The sequence below is a fragment of the Tympanuchus pallidicinctus genome, unplaced genomic scaffold, assembly GCF_026119805.1.
Source record: "Tympanuchus pallidicinctus isolate F22 unplaced genomic scaffold, pur_lepc_1.0 scaffold4, whole genome shotgun sequence".
Taxonomy (NCBI): domain Eukaryota; kingdom Metazoa; phylum Chordata; class Aves; order Galliformes; family Phasianidae; genus Tympanuchus; species Tympanuchus pallidicinctus.
Genome location: NW_026294758.1, coordinates 18146583 through 18167702, shown reverse-complemented (window position 1 = coordinate 18167702; position 21120 = coordinate 18146583). Strand labels below are relative to the sequence as shown.

Below are 21120 nucleotides of genomic sequence, written 5' to 3'. Positions count from 1 at the left end.
TGACAGAGACTCTAACGTTTCTCCAGGCAAAGCTGCCGGTGTTTACTGCCTTCACAGTAAAAAGGAAAGCTTTCTTTACTTTCTTTGTTCAACGCTTCTGATGTGGAAGTGTAGCTTTCCTGATGTGAAAGAGCAGTCTTTGCTGTTGTTAGGGGGTAAGAGAAATGTGTCCATTGGCAGTCTACCCTTCTGAGGCCTGAGGAATTGTAGTGGGTGCACACGTGGGTGTGACAGTCCTAGTGTGCTGTTTGGTTAGAAATGACAGAAGGGTCACATCGTAAAATGTGTTACGGGACTAAAGTGAAATACTTGCTTAGTATTGGGTCTGCACCAGCAGAAATTTCTGTTAATCCCGCATTGAAATATGAATCATGTGACAAATCTAATTAATGTTATTCATCATGCTGATGTGCCTTGTCAGCTTAGTTGGAAAGTTCTCAACTGTAGTGAAAGTTAAAATGCTGGCTGTTAGCGCAGATGTTTTCAGTAGGTCAGTACCTATGAATGGCAACAGGCACTCTGCAGTGCAGTAGTGCTACATAATAGACAATCACCAAACAAAACATAGAGCATCTCTTGGCAGCTCTGAATAGGCTGAGCTGTTCATCCTGTGTTATGGCAGACTTCTTGTTTGGATTATGGTTTGGAAGATGAGCTTGTTTCAATTAAAAATTCCAAGAACCTTCTCTGGTACAACAATTGGGGTGTGTTGTAAGGTTTCTGCCTGCCTCTCAGTTAGACAACAGACTCAGGAATTGCAGCATCTGGGGAACCTGGAGCAACTAAAACTGCCTGAAAAGGGGTGCTCTGCTGATCCAAGGCAAAGAGCTTAGCTGAAAGAAGCTAGGGGGAGAGGAGAAAGCTAAGAAAGGGGAGGATAAAGCAAAGCTCAGGTTGGAGAAACCACTGTAGAAAATCAAGTCATATAAAGCCTTCCTCACTTCTCTCTGACCGCAGAGCCCATGCTCTTACCAGGAAGAAACTCTGGGGAAGCTCGAATAACTATCAGTTAGGAGCTCTGCAGTACTTCTGATTTGTAGACTATAAAATATATATATTGGAAAGATGGGCCTGAGTACCACGCAGTTTTGCAGTAGTCTTACAGTTTCTGCTGACAATGTGAAAACTAAATAATCCTGTTTTTAGAACTAGAAGCTGAGACTGTAGAGAAAAAGGCATTTAAGTGCAGTGAGTTCTTAAGGGAAGGTTGTGCTTAAGAAAATCTGAATTAAGATAATGTATGGTGGTGTTCTCTGTGCTTTGTAGTGTCGTAGTCCAACTACTCAAAACATCTCTCTCTCTAAGTGCTAAGAAAGCAATATGATTTCTGAAAATACAGGAGGTTTCTCTCCATCTGGAAAGGTGTAGAGATACAAATAATACTGGTATGAAAGCCAGGAGAAAATTTATTCAAGGTTTTTAGTAGTTTGTGTTGAATGTTTTTTGTAACAGTGCTGGTTATCTGGTTAAAAAACTGTATACCCATCTAAAAGTACTTGAAGTAATCTGTAACAGATAATAGTAAATATTTAATATTTCTAGAAGAGTAAATGCTTTTTTGGTTTTGAGATAATAAAGAACATTTCTTATTTCCATTTGAATAAGTAGTCTGTGTGCAGATGTGGTATCCTGGTACTGGAAAATAAAGAAGTGTTCCTTCTGATCTGTCTACAGGCTTTGCAGATGAGCATAGGATCAGTCGGTGTTAGTAACTACTTTGTGTCCTTAAGGTCACCATGCTGTATAACCTACTGACTTGGGATTTTCCTATTTCCAATGCTGTGAAATTTTTGGGAAGGAGTTAACAGGAACTGAATGTTTTAACTGCATGCTGTGTAACCTGTGTTTACTGTGTTGCTTATAACATGGGTGGAGTTTCTGATGACCGTGGCAGCCAAAATGCACGTGAGCATACAGGTGTATGTTTATTGTCAATAAGTCTGTGACACTGTTTTTCTCTCGTGTTATTCTTTAGCGTGGCACATATACTCTGTGTTCTTCTTTAAGATTGATTTGGATAATGTAACATTTTCCTTTCTCTGGGAAGCCTAAGAAATTTAAAGGAAGATTCTGCTTGTACCTTTTTAGTATCACAAAGGCATATAAGTTACCAGAAATTCCCTTCTCTGATATTGCACTTCTTATGTACTAGGAGGGAAAGTAAAAATAGCGTTCTTATTTGCACTGCTGTGAAAAGCTAAGCTTATTCTTGTGAGTACTCCAAAGAGGCAAGACAGGGCAGAAAAAGGAAACAAAACAAAGTCTTCAGGGGAGACTTCTGGAGGCACTGAGCCGGATAGAGATGCACAATTGCATTTGTAGTGGTGACATGCACGTGTGTAGCTGTCAGGCGGTTGCCCAGACCAGTGTATGACTTCCATAGAGAGAAAAATAATATCAAGAAGGTGGATAACTTTCTCTTACCCCGTTGGTAAGATTTGTTATTCTATACTACTTCTAAATAAAGGATCTGCGAGTTCTTCGTCAGCTTTAGTTAATTAGGTCAAACAAGACTCTTGAGAGTTCTGAAGTCAGCTTAAGATATCCCTGCAACTCACAGGTGGAGCACAGCAGCTATTCTAGCAGTAAAAAAAAATAATTCCACAAAGTTACAAGATGTGATGTGGGGATGATTTCTGTTGAAATAGCAGATTACAGAAGAGAGACCAAATGTAACAGCCCAATTTAGAGTTTGGTCAGATCAATAAGTGTGTATGGGAAGTGCTGAGTCACAGCCTGAACCTCTGATTGATCACCTGAGGTGAGCCATGAGTCAGCCAGAGGAGCACGGCTGAAGGCAATTCACCTGTGCTGCCGGAAGGGCTGGAGCCTGGCTGCACCCCTCCTAGACCTATTGAAGAGCTGGCTACCAGTGGGGAAGGGTCTTGTCTGGAGATTGCTTCTTCTGGTGCTTTCTATAGGTGAGCCTAACATACGGGTAAGCCTTCTATTTATTCTCCTTAGTATCTTAGTCTACTTTGCCTAACTCTTTTGTTCTTTTGTGATTATAACATCTTAATATCCACTGATTGTACATCTTGATATCCAGTGATTATACAAAATGCAATTTGCTACGTCTCTGCAGAAAAGAGAGCAGGGGAAAGAATGTGGAATAAGATTTAATCCACTGGGAATAGGTGGAATCCTTTGCCAGCTGAGTTTGAAAGACAATTCTTGTTGATTGCTTCTAAACCTTCTGAAGCTCCTATCTAATGTAAAAGTGGACAAAAGGACGTGGTGCAGTTGGGGCTGGTCTGGGTGTTGTAAGGCTTCGCTGACTACTGCAGAGGGGCATTGGTTCAAAACTTACATTGTAGAACAGAAGTCCTTTTTTTGTACACTGTCCTTTACAAAGTACTTTTTTTGTTCTATCACTGGTGTAGTTTTTAATCTAGTATTGATATATTTTGAGACTTTTTAATTAGTATGGTGGCTTTTACTCAAAACTGATGAAACCATAGAAGTGATATTTAAAACAAACAAAACAACAACAAAAACACAGCACCACAAAAAAAAAAAAAAGAAAAAGAAAAAAAAAAAACCCAAGCACAGACACATGCAGTGTCTGAATACTACTTCAGAACTGTCAGTTCTCATCTGGGAGGTTTTGACTTCATTTTAGCTCTGTAATCACTGAAAAGAGGTGTTTCTTTTGTAAATGTATCTCAGTTTCAGTTGTTTGCTGGTTTTCCTTACTTCACTCCTGTGAATGTACAGGGTGGAAACACAGTGCTGATGATACTTCACACACACTGTTATTGGCAGGTGAGCTCCTGGAAAGGTACCATATGTGATTGCCTTTCTTCTTTCTGAGCCAGTTTCGAGGTTGCCTGCAGACAGGAAACTCCTTTAGCATGGTTGTTCAAGTGTTATGAAAAGGATGTTTGGAAAGAGTCATAGCAACTTGACTGGTGCAGGTTGATGTTAACAGAAAACTCAAAGTCATCTCTAGTCCTGTGTTCTATGATTCAGTAGCATTATGGAAGTGTTTTGTATTTTTCTTAGTTACAGTGAAGGACGAGTGTTCAGAAATTTGGCCGTGAGTGTAAGTGACAGCTGATGGTCTTAGAAGTGCTGTGCTGAACATGAAAGAAGCAAAGAGTAACTATTTCCACTTTGGGTTGCATCTGCTTCTTCAGTTTGTCAGAGAGTGTGCTGAGTAAAAGATCTAATTGCTTAGCAATCCTAATCAAAGGCTTTTAGCTGATTTGCCATTTGAGTACTGGAAAATATTTGAACGTTTTCTCAATTGAGTTGTGAAAGGTATGTGCAGAATGATTTGGAGCACAATGAACAGTTCAGAGTGTGCAGCGTGGATAACTGCATAATTTGGTATGTTTGGTCCATGGAAGGGGAAGCTGAAGATGAAGTGTCATGGAGTGTTTTGTGTCACTCTACTTAATATCTTAGACATTTTTGTACCTTAAATCGTAGAGGTTTGTGCTTAAGAACTCTGAGCTTAAGAACTCTGGAACCAACTTTTGGAAAGTTGTGTGAAGTCCTTCTCATGCTTTGTTCAACTGAGAATTGCATTTACTTCACTATGTGCAGTTTTTGTTAAAGATCTTTAGTGAATGCCATGAGTTCTGCAGTTCGTCTTTGGTGGAACAGACCTCGGGTCTGCATTTATTAATTATTAGGTCACTGCCATAAAATGCAGTCAATTTCAATATGTCTCTTCTCTAGCATCAACTTGCTGAAGTTCCATTGAAGTGCTTCGTATTTTGAGTTTACAAAGGATTCCTGTAATTACTCTTTTGATTCTCTAGTTTTAAGAAAATTAGTTCTGTTGGTTCCTTAGATTGATTTGTTGAAGTCTGAGAGCTCTGACGGATTGAAGTAGTCCCATATTTTGAGGAAAATAAAATTAGTTTGTAAGCAGGCCTTACATCATTAATATTTGAAAAGCTACAGTAATAGGATTGAAATGTACTTGCCTTTGAAGAGCACAGGATTTATGGTTTAAGTTTGATTTAAGGGACAGTATAGCAAGCAGCAGTACGTGTAGCATGTATCACTTCTCATTTATGTCTGCATATAGATTCACATATTTATTAAGAAACCAAACATTACGGGATATATAACAAAAGGTTAACTATGAAAACAGAACTCACAAAAAGTCTTTATCCCATCATATGAGAGGAATACATGCTTTGAGTTGCCATGGAGATGGATAGATTTCAATAGACTTTTAAAATACAGTTAGATGCAAGTTACTGTCTGGTGTCTGTCCTTGACAAGTCTTACAGTGACAAACTGTGCATGGTGTTTATATAATTTCTTTCTTTCTTTGTAAAAGAAGCATTGTTTAGTCATTAAGGTAGGCTATCATAATATGCTCTTTTATTTTGCAAAATAGAATAGCTGCCTTTCCTAATGCTGAAATTCATAGCGAATTGCTTTTTTTTTTCTTTTTCTTTTTTAATAAGAGAAAAATGGTTTGCAATTATGCTGTTCTTTTTCTTCACTACAGTTTTCAGTGTTGTAAATTGGTCCTGGTATACTAAGTCAAAAATACAAACCTTTCTACTGTTTGATTTTATAGATTGCTCATGTTACCAAACAAGTTTGGGAATTCTTTCTTCTATCTGCAGGGCAGTTAGCTTCTAAAGTCTGTTCTAAATGATCTCCATAAATGAATTGCAGGTGCTAAAGAACAACAACAACAACAAAAAAACAATATAAATGTTACTCTTAAATACTTGAGTAGAAGTTAATCCAGTGTAAAAAAAATAAAAAAATAAAATTAAAAAAAAAAAAAATCTTCGTGATCTGTCTTTTAAGATGGGATCTATTTGACATTAAGCTTTATTTGATAGAGGAAAGAAAGCGAAGTTTCATTATTAAGTCAATCATATGTCCTGTATTTGTGACCAATGACTTGTTTAATCGGGTGGATACAACTCATCAGCGTCACGGAGGTGCTTGCCGTATGCCAGTGCCTCAGCACTTCTTCCTCAGTCTAAAGACCTTCACCTACAAAATAATTGAGAAGACACTGATGTCTTTTATTCTTCTGATGATGTTCGATAAGGCAAGCAGACCGTGTAGGACTTCATACATCACTAAAATGTTCTCAAGAAAAGACATGAGGAAAGCACGTGTGTTACTGGAGGAAAGCATGCAAGCTGCCATTGTGAGCAACTGAAGGAACACTGATAAATTATAACTTGTTAGTCTTACGAGGCATGCACAAACTCAGTAATGCTAAACATTATGTATGAAATATGGTTCTTGTAAATAACCAAATCATTACAGGTACAGAACAGTTGAATTGTGTTTAAGCTTCTCACTTTGCATTACTGAAGGTTTTAGTAGCTGTTTTCTTAGGGCTGTTAAGAATCATCACTAATTTCAGTGTTGTGCTTTATGGCCCCAGAAGAGGACTGTTGTATGTTTTGGTGCTGAATGGGGGCTCTCATGTTTTCATCCACTCCTTGCTTTGCAGGAATGTTACAATAGAGCTTGTTTTCACCACTCCTTTACTACCAATATCAACTGGCATATTTCTGTTCATCCTTGTGTCTGGGCTGGGTACCTGCTGCTCAGTACATGGAGATAACTGATCCTGATGTCAGCAAATATGAAATGTTCCGCATTTGACCATCACAAATGTGTGTTTTGAAAACAGACTGTGTAGAAGAGTACTGCAGTATATGCCACGTGTCTTGGAAAGGAAGTAAGGATAGTGCGGTCGGATCTAAAGTACAGCATGTCTGGGTTTTTTTGAACTTTGATTAAAGCATGTCCTGACAGTTGACACTACCCACTTCTGATCCTGTGATGGAAACTGTGGTATATATACTTCAGCAAATATTTCCCTCTGAACTGAGGGAAGGATCCCCAAATGTTCTTTCCTTTCTTTGGAAGAAGGTTGTGCTGTTGAGTAGAAGGTTGAGCTCAGAGTAGAATGGTAAAGGCTTTGTGTCTTCTCAAACTAAATCCCACTCAAAAAGAATGTTCTGTGTTAGAAAGCTGTAATGACTTGATACATCTTAGGAATATATCTGCACCATTGAAATTGGCAACTTAATAATTTGTTTTGCAGAATGTGGCAAGAATGTCTACTGTGATGCTACATCACATTCTCCACCACTGCCTGAGACATTCTTGTCCTGATACTCAGCATGTGTCTTTGATTTCTCTGTGAGAGAACTAACAGAAGATACCTGTAATGGAGGAAAAAACTGGCAAATAAAATGAGCCATAATTACTTAGTACCACAAAGCAGTAAAATTATTTAGCTGAGGAAAGCTGCAGGAAAGACGAACTGACAAATTGCTGTGACTGTGGAAGGCCTTAGAAAAGCTTCCCCAGAGTAATTGTCTTGGGCTGGACGTTGCATAGTATGTTAACGTGCAGTGGGAAGGACTTGAGAAGGCCTCTTGCCAGTGATTGAGAAGAAAAAAAAGTAAGAGTTACGATGTGTAGCTCAGTGAGTTTTAAATATAGATAATAATGTTTTGATGTGGAAATAGTTACTGGTTAGCACTTTGTATTATGCATCTGCTGTGGTGAAAGCAATGTGATTCTTATTTTGTTTACCATCCCATAAAAAACATAGAAAGTTCTAATGAGATTAAGCTCTGTTTTGGGAAAGAAACTAGAAAGCAGAAACAAAACACTCTGCTTTAAGTTTTAAGTGATGTGTATAGGTCTGCTTCAGAAGGTAAAGTCTCTTTTCTATGTGCCTTGAGAAATAGTGCATGTAGATGAAAATGAAGCAGAGCTTCCATTTGGTGGTTCAAAATGAAAAGGACAAATTGACTTTTCTGAGCTGGTTATTACATTGGGGAGTTTCTCACCTGAACTCTAAGATTAACTGAAGAGAAAGTCAATTTGCTTTTTTATCAGTAGCTGAATTTTCTGTCTTTGGTACAGTAGGTAATCCATGTTAGCAAGAAGGTTATGGGTTTTGGTTCTGCAGAAACTGAACTTAAAAAGATCACTCGGTAAGCAAACATGATGGTATTTCTACATCAGTGAAATGCACACCCACAACAGTACCCTTGTTCTGATCATTAACTCAAATTACTCTAATTGGTGTGAAAAATATATGGATCTCTGAAGTCTACTGCACGCTGACTGGAGGCCACTTCTGTTTGCATTTCCCAGTTGTTGCATAGCTATTAGGACATGGAGCAGGGAACTGAAAGGAAGGAAGGGGCAAGTGTTCTGGTAACAATAGAAACAGGAAAGGTATAGCATGAGGTGTGCTATCTTAGTGTGATTTCTTGTTCTCAAGAGTTTTGAATGATTGACGGACTCTCTAGGAAATTTCTTATGTGAATCCATATATAGCCAGATCTGTATCCTTTCTATCTCAAGTGAACTTGGTGGGAAATTTGCCCCGTTCAGGGTATGTAGGTCATTTTCTAGTTCCATGTAAAGATTCCTTGCATTAACCCTGCAGAGGGGAACTTTCTCTTTCATTCGGACATTTAGGGATTCCTGTTATAAACCAAAGAAGAGAAAACTACTTGTGCATTTCTAATTTTAGTTTCTGCAATGGAGATCAGAGGAATATTGTTGCTTTGGATTTATTTTCATCTGTTTTGTTCTGTGCCGGTCCAGATGAAAGTGCTGCAGTATTTACAGCCCTTTGCTCCGTCCAAGTGCTGTTGCAGTGCTGTGAAATACCATTTTGAAGGTTCTGTTTCATGCAGCCTGCATATACGTGGTCCCCTCTTGGTGTGAAGGTATCATGGCACATGTTTTGCTTTCCTTTGGACGCTGTCTCTACCTAAGCAAACCCTTCTCACAGCGGACAGTCCAGCTGCAAAACCTTGGCATGTAAACTCAATCCATTGTGTCAGGCAACAGTTGAGACAGAGGACGGAGAGAAACCCATGGGCCCTGGTGATGAGGTTTGCAGCCCAGTGTGGAGAGAGCTGGCTGGAGCCATGCTGGAGAATGGTTTCTTACTCAGGAGAGAGCAGTGCATAGCTGTGTCTACCTGCTCCTGGGGAACCCTTGCAGCACCGTTACCCACTGGCTCCTCCTAGAGAAGCTGTTGGAGTTTGGAGTGGAGCAGCAGGCAGTCAGATCAGAGCCTGAACGGTCACACTTAGCAGGTGGTGATAACAGGAGACCATGCCACCCATTGCCATGGATTCTTGGAGCACAACAGATACAAAAAAGCTTCAGGCCAAGGTTGCTGACTGTTGGGTGCTGTCCTGCTAAGCCTGAAGGATGCGTGACCTGGTGCTCCATGCTAAAAGAAAGGCAGGAAAGTCCTGCCTCAACTGGGAGCCTCCCACAAAACATCCGAGGCTGGATGAAATTGTGAGGCTGAGACGCAAGGATAAAGTAAGCCAAGAAAATGGCAGATGTGTTTGGCAGCCTCCAGCCAGATGTCCTGGGCTGGATGAAATGCTGAGGCTGAGGAGGAATAGAAAACTAAGGCCAGAAGATGACAGCCTTCTTTTGCAACCTCCCGCAAAATGTCCAAGGCTGAACTGAAGAACAAGGCTCATGAGGAAGAGAGAATGAAACCTGGGAAGGCAGGACCTCATTTGCAGTCTTCTGCTAAGTGCCAAAAGATTGGGATGGACCTCATTCCAGCATCCTCCAAAGGAAAACTTCCAGCTGAGAACAGGTGGCAGTTATTGAGGAGTAACTGATTAGGGGAAAATACTTCTATAGAGAGAGGATATATATTTGAACTTAATAGAAGTTGATAAAACTTTATGTATTATATTTGAACTGAAGTTCTGTGATCTCATGTTGATGGGAGAATTCATCTTGTGAACAAGCATATGAAGCCAATTTGCAAAAGCAACTGAGGCATTTTGTGTCTAATATTGAGCCTGAATCTAATGGTGCAAAGAGATGAATTGCTACAGCTGTTGGGACACTTCCAGCCAAGACAAAGTGGCTGTGTGTCACCTGCGGAACTTAACAGCTAGAAGGGAAATCTTTGAAAGGTTGGTTCATAGTTTGTGCAGTTGTGCTGCAGAGCAATTCAGTGGTTGGAAGGTTTTTTCCAAGTGTGGGAACTTTCACAGCGCCCTTGTTGCTCCACTTCTGAAAGCTTTGCTGTACGCCATGGGCTCTGTTAAACTTCTGCTTCCTACTTTCTGATATTTCTAAGGAGTTATTGATTAGGACAAAATAGCTTATATAGTCATGTATTTGGACTTGTTAATAAACCTTAATATGTTATATTTGAACTGAAGTTCTGTGATCTTAAGTTGATGAGTTGATGTTCATCTTGTGAACAGGTACATGAAGCCAATTTGCAAAAGCAGCTGAGGCATTTTGTGTCTAATATTGAGCCTAACACAGACAGGTACTGGCAGTGTAATCTATCAGTCACTGTCATCTGGAGCACGTGAAGCCTGTGGCAACTGCAAGAACAGTAACCCAGGCTATTGTCCTTCTGAGCACCCCAGGTATTTCTGAAGCCTATTAATGGCATTTTTAGGTCTTGCCAACCCCAGATGGTGGCAATATAAACCTGAATATTCAAAATGACACTGGGTCAGTAAGTAGGGCTTTCTAAAATAATACCCAAGTTTTCAGATTTCGTTTTTGGCAAAAAAAAAAAACAAAAACAAACAAAAAAACAAACAATATTTGAAATGGTACAAATGAATCATAAAATGGCCTGGGTTGAAAAGGATCACAGTAATCACCTCATTCCAACCCCCTGCTATGTCACCATCCTGATAAACAGCCCTTCCCCTTCCTGTTTCTATGCTCCCTTCAAGAATTGGAACGCCACAATGAAGTCTCCCCACAGCCTTCTCTTCTCCAAGCTAAACAAGCCCAGCTCCCTCAACCTTTTCTCATAGGAGAGGTGCTCCAGCTCTCCCTCCACGTCTTCCTGCACTGGTGGCCCCGTGCCTGGACACAGTACTGCACATAACATCTATGAGATATATAAGGCCCTGTAAGATCTGAGTAGAGGGGGACAATCACCTCCCTCTCCATGCTGGACACTCATTTTTTTAATGCAGCCCAGAACACAGTTGGCCTTCTGGGCTGCAGGCAGACACTGCTGGCTCATGTCCAGCTTCTCATCTGCCAGGACCCCCAAGTCCTCCTCTGCAGCACTGCTCTCAAGGAGATCTTCGCCCAGTTTGTGTAAGTAACTGGATTGCCCCGACGCAAGTGCAGCACCTTGCATTTGTAATGATTCTGTGATTCTATGATCCTGTAAAAAGTAAGTCTTGGACAGGAAGTTTTGTGGCACTGGGCTGCACGAGAGTCAGAAAATCATCTTTTTTTAAAGCTGTAGGGCAAACATTTCCAGTGCTCGGTCAAGAAGCTGCATGAAGCCCAGACAGCCCATCCCGCAGTCGCCTCCTGGCCCACACCATCACGGTGTCAGCAGTGAGTGGCCCAACCCGGCCCAGGCATGCACCCATCACTTGCAGCAGCTGAGCATCAGCGTGTGTGATCAGCACTGACTGGGCTCCCCAGGACATGGGGAGGGCACAGTGCAGTGCTGACTCAAGCGATGGCAGATAACTGTGCATTTTGATGCAGTGCCTGAACACAGTCCTGTGAACAGTGAAAAACATGTAGCTGTGCTTTCCATTTTGATAAAGGGATTTGAGAATAAGTTTCAAGATTGCAAAAAAATCACTAAATTTGTGGTGTATTTGCAACTCCATTTTCAGTAGATAATAGATAAAGAAAATAATATTGTTCCCACTGTCTTTCTAAGGAGATCTTTAGCAAAAAATTAATATGTATAGGCATGTGTGAGCACCAGTATTGTCCTTGTTCAAAATGGCTTTGAAAGAAGTCATTTGAGATGACAAATTTAAAAGTTGGTGTGCGTGATATGACAGGGCTCAGGCAAATGACATAACCAAGTGAGGCAAAGCGCATTCAAAATTACTGAAAGGATTTACTACAGCGTGGAATGGAGCTGTCAAGCAGACTAGGTCTCTCATTTGGTTGTTCTGTTGGCTCACTGCACTTTGGTATGACACAGCTGTGCTTTCTCAAAGGTGACAGGCTGTTGCATCCTGACTGCACTGGATTCTGTGATAAAAGTCCTTCATGCAAGGCAGTGAATAGCTGAACAGGATACAGAAAATCTGAATCTTGCTTACCTTGAAAAACTGTCTTACAGGGATGTGGCGGCTCAAATGATCCCGGAAGCCTAAGGAAATCTGGAGCAGCAAGATGGTGGAGAAGAGTCTTGGTACAAATATGGAGTTGATCCCTTTCCAGCTGATGAGCGCTGCAGGAAAGGCTCAGACCATGCTGTGGAGAATGTGAGCTCTTCAGTTACCGAGCACCATTCATGGCAGTGCTTCTCCTCGAGACCATCCGTGACTTAAAAACTTACCAAGGCTGCAGAAGCAGTGGGCATGGAAAAAACAGAGCATCAGGCCAGACTTCAGCTGGAAGTGTGATCAAGCGAGTAGCAGTACCCAAAGAAAAGAGCTACATCAGGTAAGCTATTCAGATATGCTTCTGGTTGGTTTGGCAGAGCTCAAGGACTGAGTGGCACCTTCTGGAGCTTTTTCCATCAGAATTATTGAAGTGCATGGAAGCAGTGAGTGCTCTTGTCACAATGCTGTTTTTCACTGGCAACAGTTCTAGCCACGGTGTGTACTTGCCTATGCTGTGAAGCAGTTGGATACCAAGGGAATAGGCATAGTTTAAATGCCAAGACAGATTACAGCAAAACAGACAGTTTGGAAGGGGCTGGACCACGGCCAGGCAAAGCAGTGCTGGGGGTCTGCTGGTTCTCTCCACGCCAGTTGGTGCTGCAGAGGAATTGTTGTACTTGACCATTTCAGTGGGCTTGCACACCAGTGTGCAGGTGGTGCTTGCTGGGTCGGAGCATCTTCACCGCGTCACACTGGGCAGAGCCCCCTCCCCATGATCCAGCACACAGTGGAGCACTCTGCCTTGCCCCTCACAATCCATACGGCAGCGGATGCTGGGGGCCAGGCAGTCCCTTAATTTTTCACTCCATTAAGTGTTCATGCTCTCTTCCCCTGTCTCGCTGTTGTTCATAAACATGACAGACAATAATCAGAAAACAAAAGCATCTGAGTCCTCTCTTCTGGCAAAGCAGCACATTCACAACCAACATCAAAGGTGGGCTTTGGTAATCATTAGCGCAATGCCACGTTTCAACGTGATCAAAGCAACCAGTGCCCAGTCACAATAAAGAAGATGGAGCTGTGATTCAGACGCTCAGTGAAAGGCAACGAGAAAGAGAGCTGGGAGAGGGTGGGAGAGAGCATGTTAAATATAGGGGGGCATACAGCTGAGATATCCTTTTACATCAGAACTGATTTTCATTTCAAACCCAATTACACCTCGGAGCTGTTCAGCCCAACATTGCTGTCATCTTTAGCTTTCAGTTGACATTGCAGATTGTGGAATAGAAAAAGCTACCACAAAGCATGTCTCAGTTGAAACTCAGGAATCCTGACGTTTGTGACTGCAGATGGGTAATTTGTTGAGAGCTGGGATACACGCTCCAGCCTGATGGGTGCTGCCTACCAGACTGACTCAGTTGTAGGTGAGGGACTCTAGCTATCACCTAATCAATAACAGGAGCCATTTTGCTTGCTCCAGTATAGGGTAGAAAGCTCTGAACGTAGGGATGCTGGCTTTAGTGCAGCTGTGTGCCGTTAGCCAGAAAAATTAATGTGGTGGGAGGCATGCATAGTGGTCATTCTTCAGGCCACCGGAAACAACTGATAATTTTTTATTCTCCCTGACCTACACAGCTCAGGCTTCAAAACTACCCAAGGGAAACCTTGGAATCATAGAGTGGCTCAGGTTGGAAGGGACCTTAAGATTGCCTGTTTCTAATCCTCCTGCCATGGACAGGCACATCTTCCAAAAACATTAAATATCAGGAAGCAGGAGACTGAGATGAAATGGAGATGATTTGTTTTCCTTTCCAAGGATAGTGGCTGTGATGGATGAAGCTGCCCAGAGCCGTATGCAGTGTGGCCTTCAACTCATCCAGGGATGGGGCATCCACAACTTCTCTAAGTTGTCTGTGCCATTGCCTCACCATGCTCTGAGTAAACAATTTCTTTCTAAAATCTAATCTCTTCCGGTTTAAATCCATTTCCTCTTGTCCTATCAATATCAAACTGTGAAAACACTCTGTCAGTCTGTGAAAACACAAACTGTCAGTCACTCTCCTGTTCATAAGCTCCCTTTAAGCACTGGGAGGCTGCAACGAGATCTCCCCAGAGCGTTCTCTTTTCCCTGTCTGTACACATATCTGGGATTGCCTCGACAGAGTTGCATCACACATGGAGTCTCACTGGGTTCAAGTTTGCTCCAGTCCCTTTGGGTAGCATTCCTTCTTTCTGTTCTGTCATCAGCTCCACACAGCTTGGTATCATCCACAAACTTGCTGAGTGCACTCAATCCCACCGTCTGTGTCACTGATGAAGATGTTGAAGGCTACCAGTCCCATGGCGGAACCGTGGGGGCCACCATCCACATCCACCTTCTTCTGGACATTGAGCGACTGACCACACCCTCTGTGGGGGTCAGACACCCATCACCCATGTCTTAAAATACTTCAGGCATAAAGAATCTTCTGTGTGCTGGGAATGCCATCCCAGTGACTGGCTGCTGCAGTTGTGTAATCACGCTCTCTGTTCTGCATTCAGATTCAAGGATCCTTGAATTCAAGCAAGTTTGCTGAAGTCACCACGCTGAGTGGTGCAGTGGACACAATAGAACGGAGGGCACTGAGAGGGGCCTTGACAGGCTTGAGAAGTGGGCACTTGAGAACTTAATGAGTTTCACCAAGGCCAAGTGCAAGGTGTTGCATTTGGGTTGAGGCATTCCCAGGTATGTGTGAGGTTGAGGGAGCTGGGATTGCTCAGTCTGGAGAAAAGGTGGCTCTGGAAAGACGTCATTGATGCCTTCCAGTACTTGAAGGGAACTTACATGCGGGAAGGGGACCACATTTTTTTGTGGTCTGATACTGATAGGACAAGTGGGAACAGTTTTAAACCAAAAGAGGGGAGATTTAGATTACATATTTAGAGGAAATTCTTTACCCAGAGAATGGTGAGGCCCTGGCACAGCTGCCCAGAGAAGTAGTGGATGCCCCATCCCCAGAGGCACTCAAGGCAGGGTTGAATGTGGCCCTGGGCAGCCTCATCTCACAGGTGGCAGCCCTTCCCATAGCAGCAGGTTGGAAGCAGGTAATCTGAAGGCCCCTTCCAACCCAAGTCGTTCTATGTTTGTATGATTCAGTGACACTGATTCAGGGCAAGATGGACAGAGAGCTATCAGAGTTTGCATTTTGGAGCTTGGGAGTTCGGGGTTGCTGGTAGTGAATTTTGTTTCTTTTGTTTTAATTGTTTGTTTTGTTTCTTTTTTTTTTTTACATTAACCTAGATTTCTGAAAGTCTACTCCCCAGATCGTAGTCCAGATCTGCAGCTGAATCAGTCCGTCTTCTGTAAGTGAAAGTACCTGAGTTTCCTAAGTCTTTCTCTGGAGGACAGATTTTCTACACTGACTTGTGAAAAGGATGTTATAGAGCGTGTGTTAGAAGGAGAAAACAAGCAGAAAATCAGACTTAGTAAACAGGAACACATTGTCAGGGCATGAAAGTTTTGCAGAATCAGCAAAGCCTCAAGGAATATTGGCATGTTGTGTAGACAGTTGTCTTGGTTTCAGCTGGGACAGAGTTGATTTTTCCTTCATAGTGGCTGGTATGATGCTGCTTTGACTTTAGGGGAAAAATGATGTTGATAACACACCAACATTTTAGTTGAGCAGTGCTGTACAGTGCCAAGGATATTTCAGTGACATTTCAGTGTCTCAGCTTCTTGTACTGCCCTACCAGCAAGGGAACTGAGGTCACAAGGAGCTGGGAGGGGACAGAACCAGGACAGCTGACCCAAACTGGCCAAAGAAGTGTTCCATACCGAAAGGCATCATGCAAATAAAAGCTAGAAAAGCAGCAGAGATTTGGCAGGGCGGGCAACCCTTCCTTGGGGATGGGATGGGTATTGGTTGACAGACGATGAGCAACTGCTTGTGCATCTCTTGGATGTAGATACATACATGCAAATATATGTGTGTGTATATATATATATATATATATAAAAAATTATCATTACTGTTATTTCTCACTCTTCCTTTTACGTATTTATAACTAGTTGTAATCTCAACCCAAGTGTTCTACTTCTTTTTTTTCCAATTCTCTCCCCAGTCTCTACTGGGAGGTAGAGAGGAGTGAATGAACGACCGTGGTGCTGAGCTGCCTGCTGGGTTAAACCACAACAGCAGCAATATAAACATGAGTTTGTCAACTGCTAAGAGAAATGGAAGTTGCTATTTGAATTGTGTGTTGGAAAAAGGTGTCATGGGAAATCACAGAGGATAAAGAGCAATGAATTAACAGGCTGGGTATGTGGAGTACTGGAAGGAAATCATTTAGCTTAAAAGAATGGGATGGGGAATAAGCTTCAGGCAGAGAGCTGCTTGTTTGTGTTGGCAGTGAGTGTAAAACTGGCGCTGCTTTGTTCACACCCACAAAGTTTTGTCAGTGTACACAGTAGAGCAGTTCAGCTCTTAATCTGAATCATGAATCAGCTTCAGCTGGATAGTTTTCATGTTTTGCTCCATCTTCTGGATGAGAGCAGCATAAGCTGTTCTACCTACTGGAACCTCTTCAAACTCATCTACTTCCTACTTCAGAAGTGAAGAGGATTTCCTTTCCAAAAGCTCTGAAGTCACAAGCTATGATAATATAGTCACCTGTGCCTTTTCAGCATGTAATTGAGCATTCTTCTAATCTCTGCAGAGAGCTGGGTGCATGTAATTGAGCATTCTTCTAATCTCTGCTGGATCCCCAGGGACTGGCACATGAAGTACAGGGCATAAGCTAGCAAGCAGAAAATGGTGATCAGCCTAATCTGACCAAAAAGATTCCTGACAATTTTTGCTGCTCTGTTTTTCAACTGTGAGCACCCTATTCCAGTAATCTTGGTCCTTTGTTTAGGAAATGGTCCTGTGTCCAGGACAATCAATGCCCAATGGTTCTATGTCCAGGAGGAGGCCAGCTGTCTCCCAGGGGACATCTTTATCAGTGACATCGATGACGGAATTGGCTGCATCCTCGGCAAGGATCCAAGCTGAGTGTTGCAGTTGACATGGTAGGAGGAAGGAATGCCATTCAGAGGGACCTCAACAGAATCTAAAGCTGGTCCATACAGACCTGAAGGAGTAGTTCTTGAGAGCTGCCCTGCAGAGAAGGACCTGTGGTTCCTGGTATGAATGAAAAAGCTTAACATGAGTCAGCAGTGTGCTGTTGTTGCTTGGAAGGCCAGTGGTATCCTGGACTCCATCAGAAAAGGGATGGACAGCAGGGACAGCAGGGAGGTGATTGTCCCTCTCTGCCTTTATGAGGACCCACTGGAGTATGCATCCAGGTTGGAGCCCTCAATACAATGAAGACATGGAACTGTTGGAGAGAGTCCAGAGGTCAGCCACGGAGATGATTAGGGGGCTGGAGCACTTCCCCTGCAAAAACAGGCTGAGGAAGCTTGGAGAAGAGGAGGCTTTGGGGTGTCCTCATTGCAGCCTTTCAATCTAAAGGGAGCCTATAAACCGGAGGGGAGTCAGCTCTTTGAAAGGGTAGATAATGGCAGGACAAGGGGAAATGGCTTTAAGTTGAAGGAGAGAAGATTAGGTTAGATATCAGGGGAACTTCTTTACTATGAGAGTGGTGAGGTGCTGGAACAGAGAGAGATTGTGGATGCCCCTTCCCTGGTGGAGTTCAAGGCCAGGTTGGATGGGGCCTTGGGGAGTCTGGTCTAGTATTAGATATGGAGGTCGCTGTCCCTGCATGTGGCAGGGGGGTTGGAGATGATCCTTGAGGTCCCTTCCAACCCAAGCCATGCTATGATTCTATGATTCTATGAAAAAGGCAATTGCCTTTTTGTGACTTCTAACCTATCAAGCAAGACATCCACCTGACTTGCACTGAGTAGTTGATGACAATGCTGAACAAGGAACTGTTATGAGTTTTGACCGCAGTTTCAAATAACATAGGTGGCAGATTCAAAAATTGATGTCCATCCAGTCCCAGGACTACTGGCACCTGTGCACACCAGTACCAAGCTTAATTGTTTTCTTATTTTTCCTGAAGCTGCTGCTGAGTCTAGTGGGACCTATGCCTGTTTTCTCTGGAACCAGTGGCTGGAGGAGGGGACAAAGCTCCAGACCGTGCAGCTTTCTGGGGACTTAGCTTAGAAGAGTTGGGAAGAAAGCTGTTGATCAGGTGCAGTGACCCTTCAGAAAACATTCTGCTCACATCATTCCCCAGAACTGTCTCTTCTCTGAAGTAAAAGACTCTGTTCTCTGAAGTAAATGTACTGTCAGTATTTTTCTTTGTCATCTTAGGTGGCCCTTTGACGTCTGTAGCAAGGCAGGATGATTTCTATGCAAAACAGTAATACATCCCCACCTGGATCAGTCACTCTGCCTTTTCTGCTCAGATCTGTGTCCAGGCAAAGGGAATTAAAGGAAAATTTCTGTCTCCTTGCTGTGGGTAGGGAGAAGTGGGGGAGAGCACTGTTATTGAGAATGCCTTCTACTTCTCTTTCTTCACAGCTGTGGTAGCAGAGCCTGAGTGGACTAGACTGAGTGGACTGAGTGGACCTGACCCTAATCGTACAGTTCTTAATAATGAGCCATTTCTCATTTCCCAGGAGGTAGCAGTCCACCTGGTACTGTTGTCTTGCATTTGTACCTATGTCAACCTTCAAATGCAGAGTTGCTGCATGGTTTGATCCATGTCTAGAGGAAATATATTTGCAAAGCCACTAATCATTTGTGTGAACCTTATCACCACCTGAAGAGATGCAGTAGCCATGGGCAGATCACCCTATGCAAATGATGTGTATAAGAGGCAAACAGTCTGGAACGGTCCTGCTACTACATTAAAGGAGTAATCTCTTTAGGGTTTAGTCCCTCTACTGGCTGCAGGGGCTGAACCCTCTCCTGAGGGTGCTTCCAAGGGCAGACCTGGCACTGTGCTTTGATTTTAAGTGGACTGCATTAAAAGGCAGGTCCTGTGCCTCCTCCTGCTCTTACATGCGCTTTTCATTTCTTTGGCAGATACATGGACCCTAACGCCCAGGTGCTGGATGAGGCATTTGTCTGTAACAGTAACATGCTGTTCAAGGAGCCTTTTTCCATCATCCCCAAGGAAAATTTGCAAGCCTATGGTAATAGAGGCAACATGAGAGGAGTCACTGAATATAACAGTGGTGGAGGGTTTGCAGAATTGCCTTTCAACTGGGGGCAGAGAAGCAAACACCAAAGATCCCTCCAAAGATCTCTACTCTTTTTGCTCCGCAGAAGTGCCTCACGGAGCAGATAATAAAGGTGACCATTGCATCTAGGCTTGCAGTTGCAATAGTAGGCTTTTATACTGCATTATACAGCCTTTTTGGACTGTCAAAGCCCTGGTTGAAGCCTCATGCTGAAGTACTGGCAGTATGGCTGGTCGAGAACCGGAGGGGCCTTCCCAGGCTTTATGCACTGCTCTGTGCTTGCAGTGTGATCTTCCTCTCATCACCTGGACTCCACTCTGTTGTGTCTCACTAGCCTCTGCTGTCTCTCTTCAGTGTTATGCCTGAATGACTGACCTCCTCCTTGAACTCTAACAGTTTCATGTTTGATTTATGAAGTAGCTCAGAGATGCATCACTAAACACAGCGCAGCTAATGATTACAAGGTCTAATATTCCTCTGAGCCCGCTAATTGCAGCTCCCCAGTACCAAAGGGGCAAGAAGAAACATGGCACTGGCAGCCATTACATGAGCACTGCCCATACCATCAAACACAGGAGACAGGGGTAGGCCGTGGTATGGCATGTACATGATATCTGGCTGGAAGTTGTAGAGAAAAGTACAGATAAGTGCATATGAGTGTGATGTACAGAGGGTCTGTGTGCCAGACAGGCATTCAGAGGGGAGATGTGAACGACTAGCAGTAGTGCTGTTGGAAAGCACTTTTCTCACAGAAGAAGCAGGGACTAGCTGGGAATTCCTGGGAGGCAGATGCACCACGGTGGGAGGATGACATCACCAACTGCAATTGTGCATTACCTTTCAGAGTTGTGGTTGATTTGAAGCCTGTTTCCTAGTGACCTGATAAATCCATTTCCAAGACAACAAAATGCAGCAGACAGATGGCTTAGTAATTTCAAAGCCTCTGCAGAGAAATGAAGTGTCACCGTAAGCCTGCACTGTCTTGGCATTAGAATGAATGAGATCTCATTGTCTGCAATAGCTGTATGTTAGAGGAACATGGTGTAGGCTGGACACTTGTAGATATTCTGATGGTCCCTACCGGCATAGCTTCATGATTCTCAGATTATCACCTTATCTCAAAATCACATTCTGAGCCAATGTTAAATGACTTGCTTTGTGTAGATGTTTTCTCTGCATCATCTTCTTCAAACCATATTCTCATCTACTGTATATCCACTAAGAAGAGTAAGGACATGGTGGGCAATCTAATAGTGTATGTTCTGCTTGGGGTGACATGAAGAGAATCTGTCATGGGCATGGATGAGTACCTCATTTTTCTCAACCAGGGATAAAGGTAAGCAGAAAATTATTAGACATTATGTTGTTGTATGGCCTAAATAACCAGCTGCAGATAAGTATTTTGGCCAAAATATGCATCTGACAAGGATCGCATTTGTCAAGCTTCAGATGTGCACGTAAACTCCTTTATTTATTATTTTTTTGTTTTGTTTTCTTTTGCTTTGGAGAAGGAGTCTGCATATGCTGCTTGTTGGATTTAGGGAGTTGAATTTAGGAAACTGAGGTGGACTCACAATTGCTCCCTTAAAAATAACTGCCCAAGAAGGGAGTGAAGCTGTGAAACAGCAACAATATCCCATAACTTTAGAATGGATAATAGGTCTAAAGCCTGCAATGCAGTCTTCTGGAACTCTGTATGTCATCCTATAACACTCCAGTTTTGCCATTACAGAAGGCAGACGGCACTTATCGGCTGGTGCAAGATTTAAGAAAAATTAATGGAATAGTTCTCAAGCAACAACCCCATTGTTCCTATCCCTATGTTTTAATGAGTATGATCCCACAAAAACATGAATGTTTCAGTGTAATAGGCTT

General features: G+C 42.8%; 1 long non-coding RNA gene across 2 annotated transcripts in view; it reads left to right on the top strand.

Annotated features, from left to right (window-relative positions):
• The window catches only part of LOC128089534 (uncharacterized), a 67505-nt gene that overhangs the window by 31153 nt on the left and 15232 nt on the right, over window positions 1–21120 (top strand). For both annotated transcript variants that reach the window (XR_008210545.1, XR_008210544.1), the window contains one exon: window positions 12089–12414. This is a non-coding gene — a long non-coding RNA (uncharacterized LOC128089534). The remainder of the gene's footprint in view (window positions 1–12088; window positions 12415–21120) is intronic.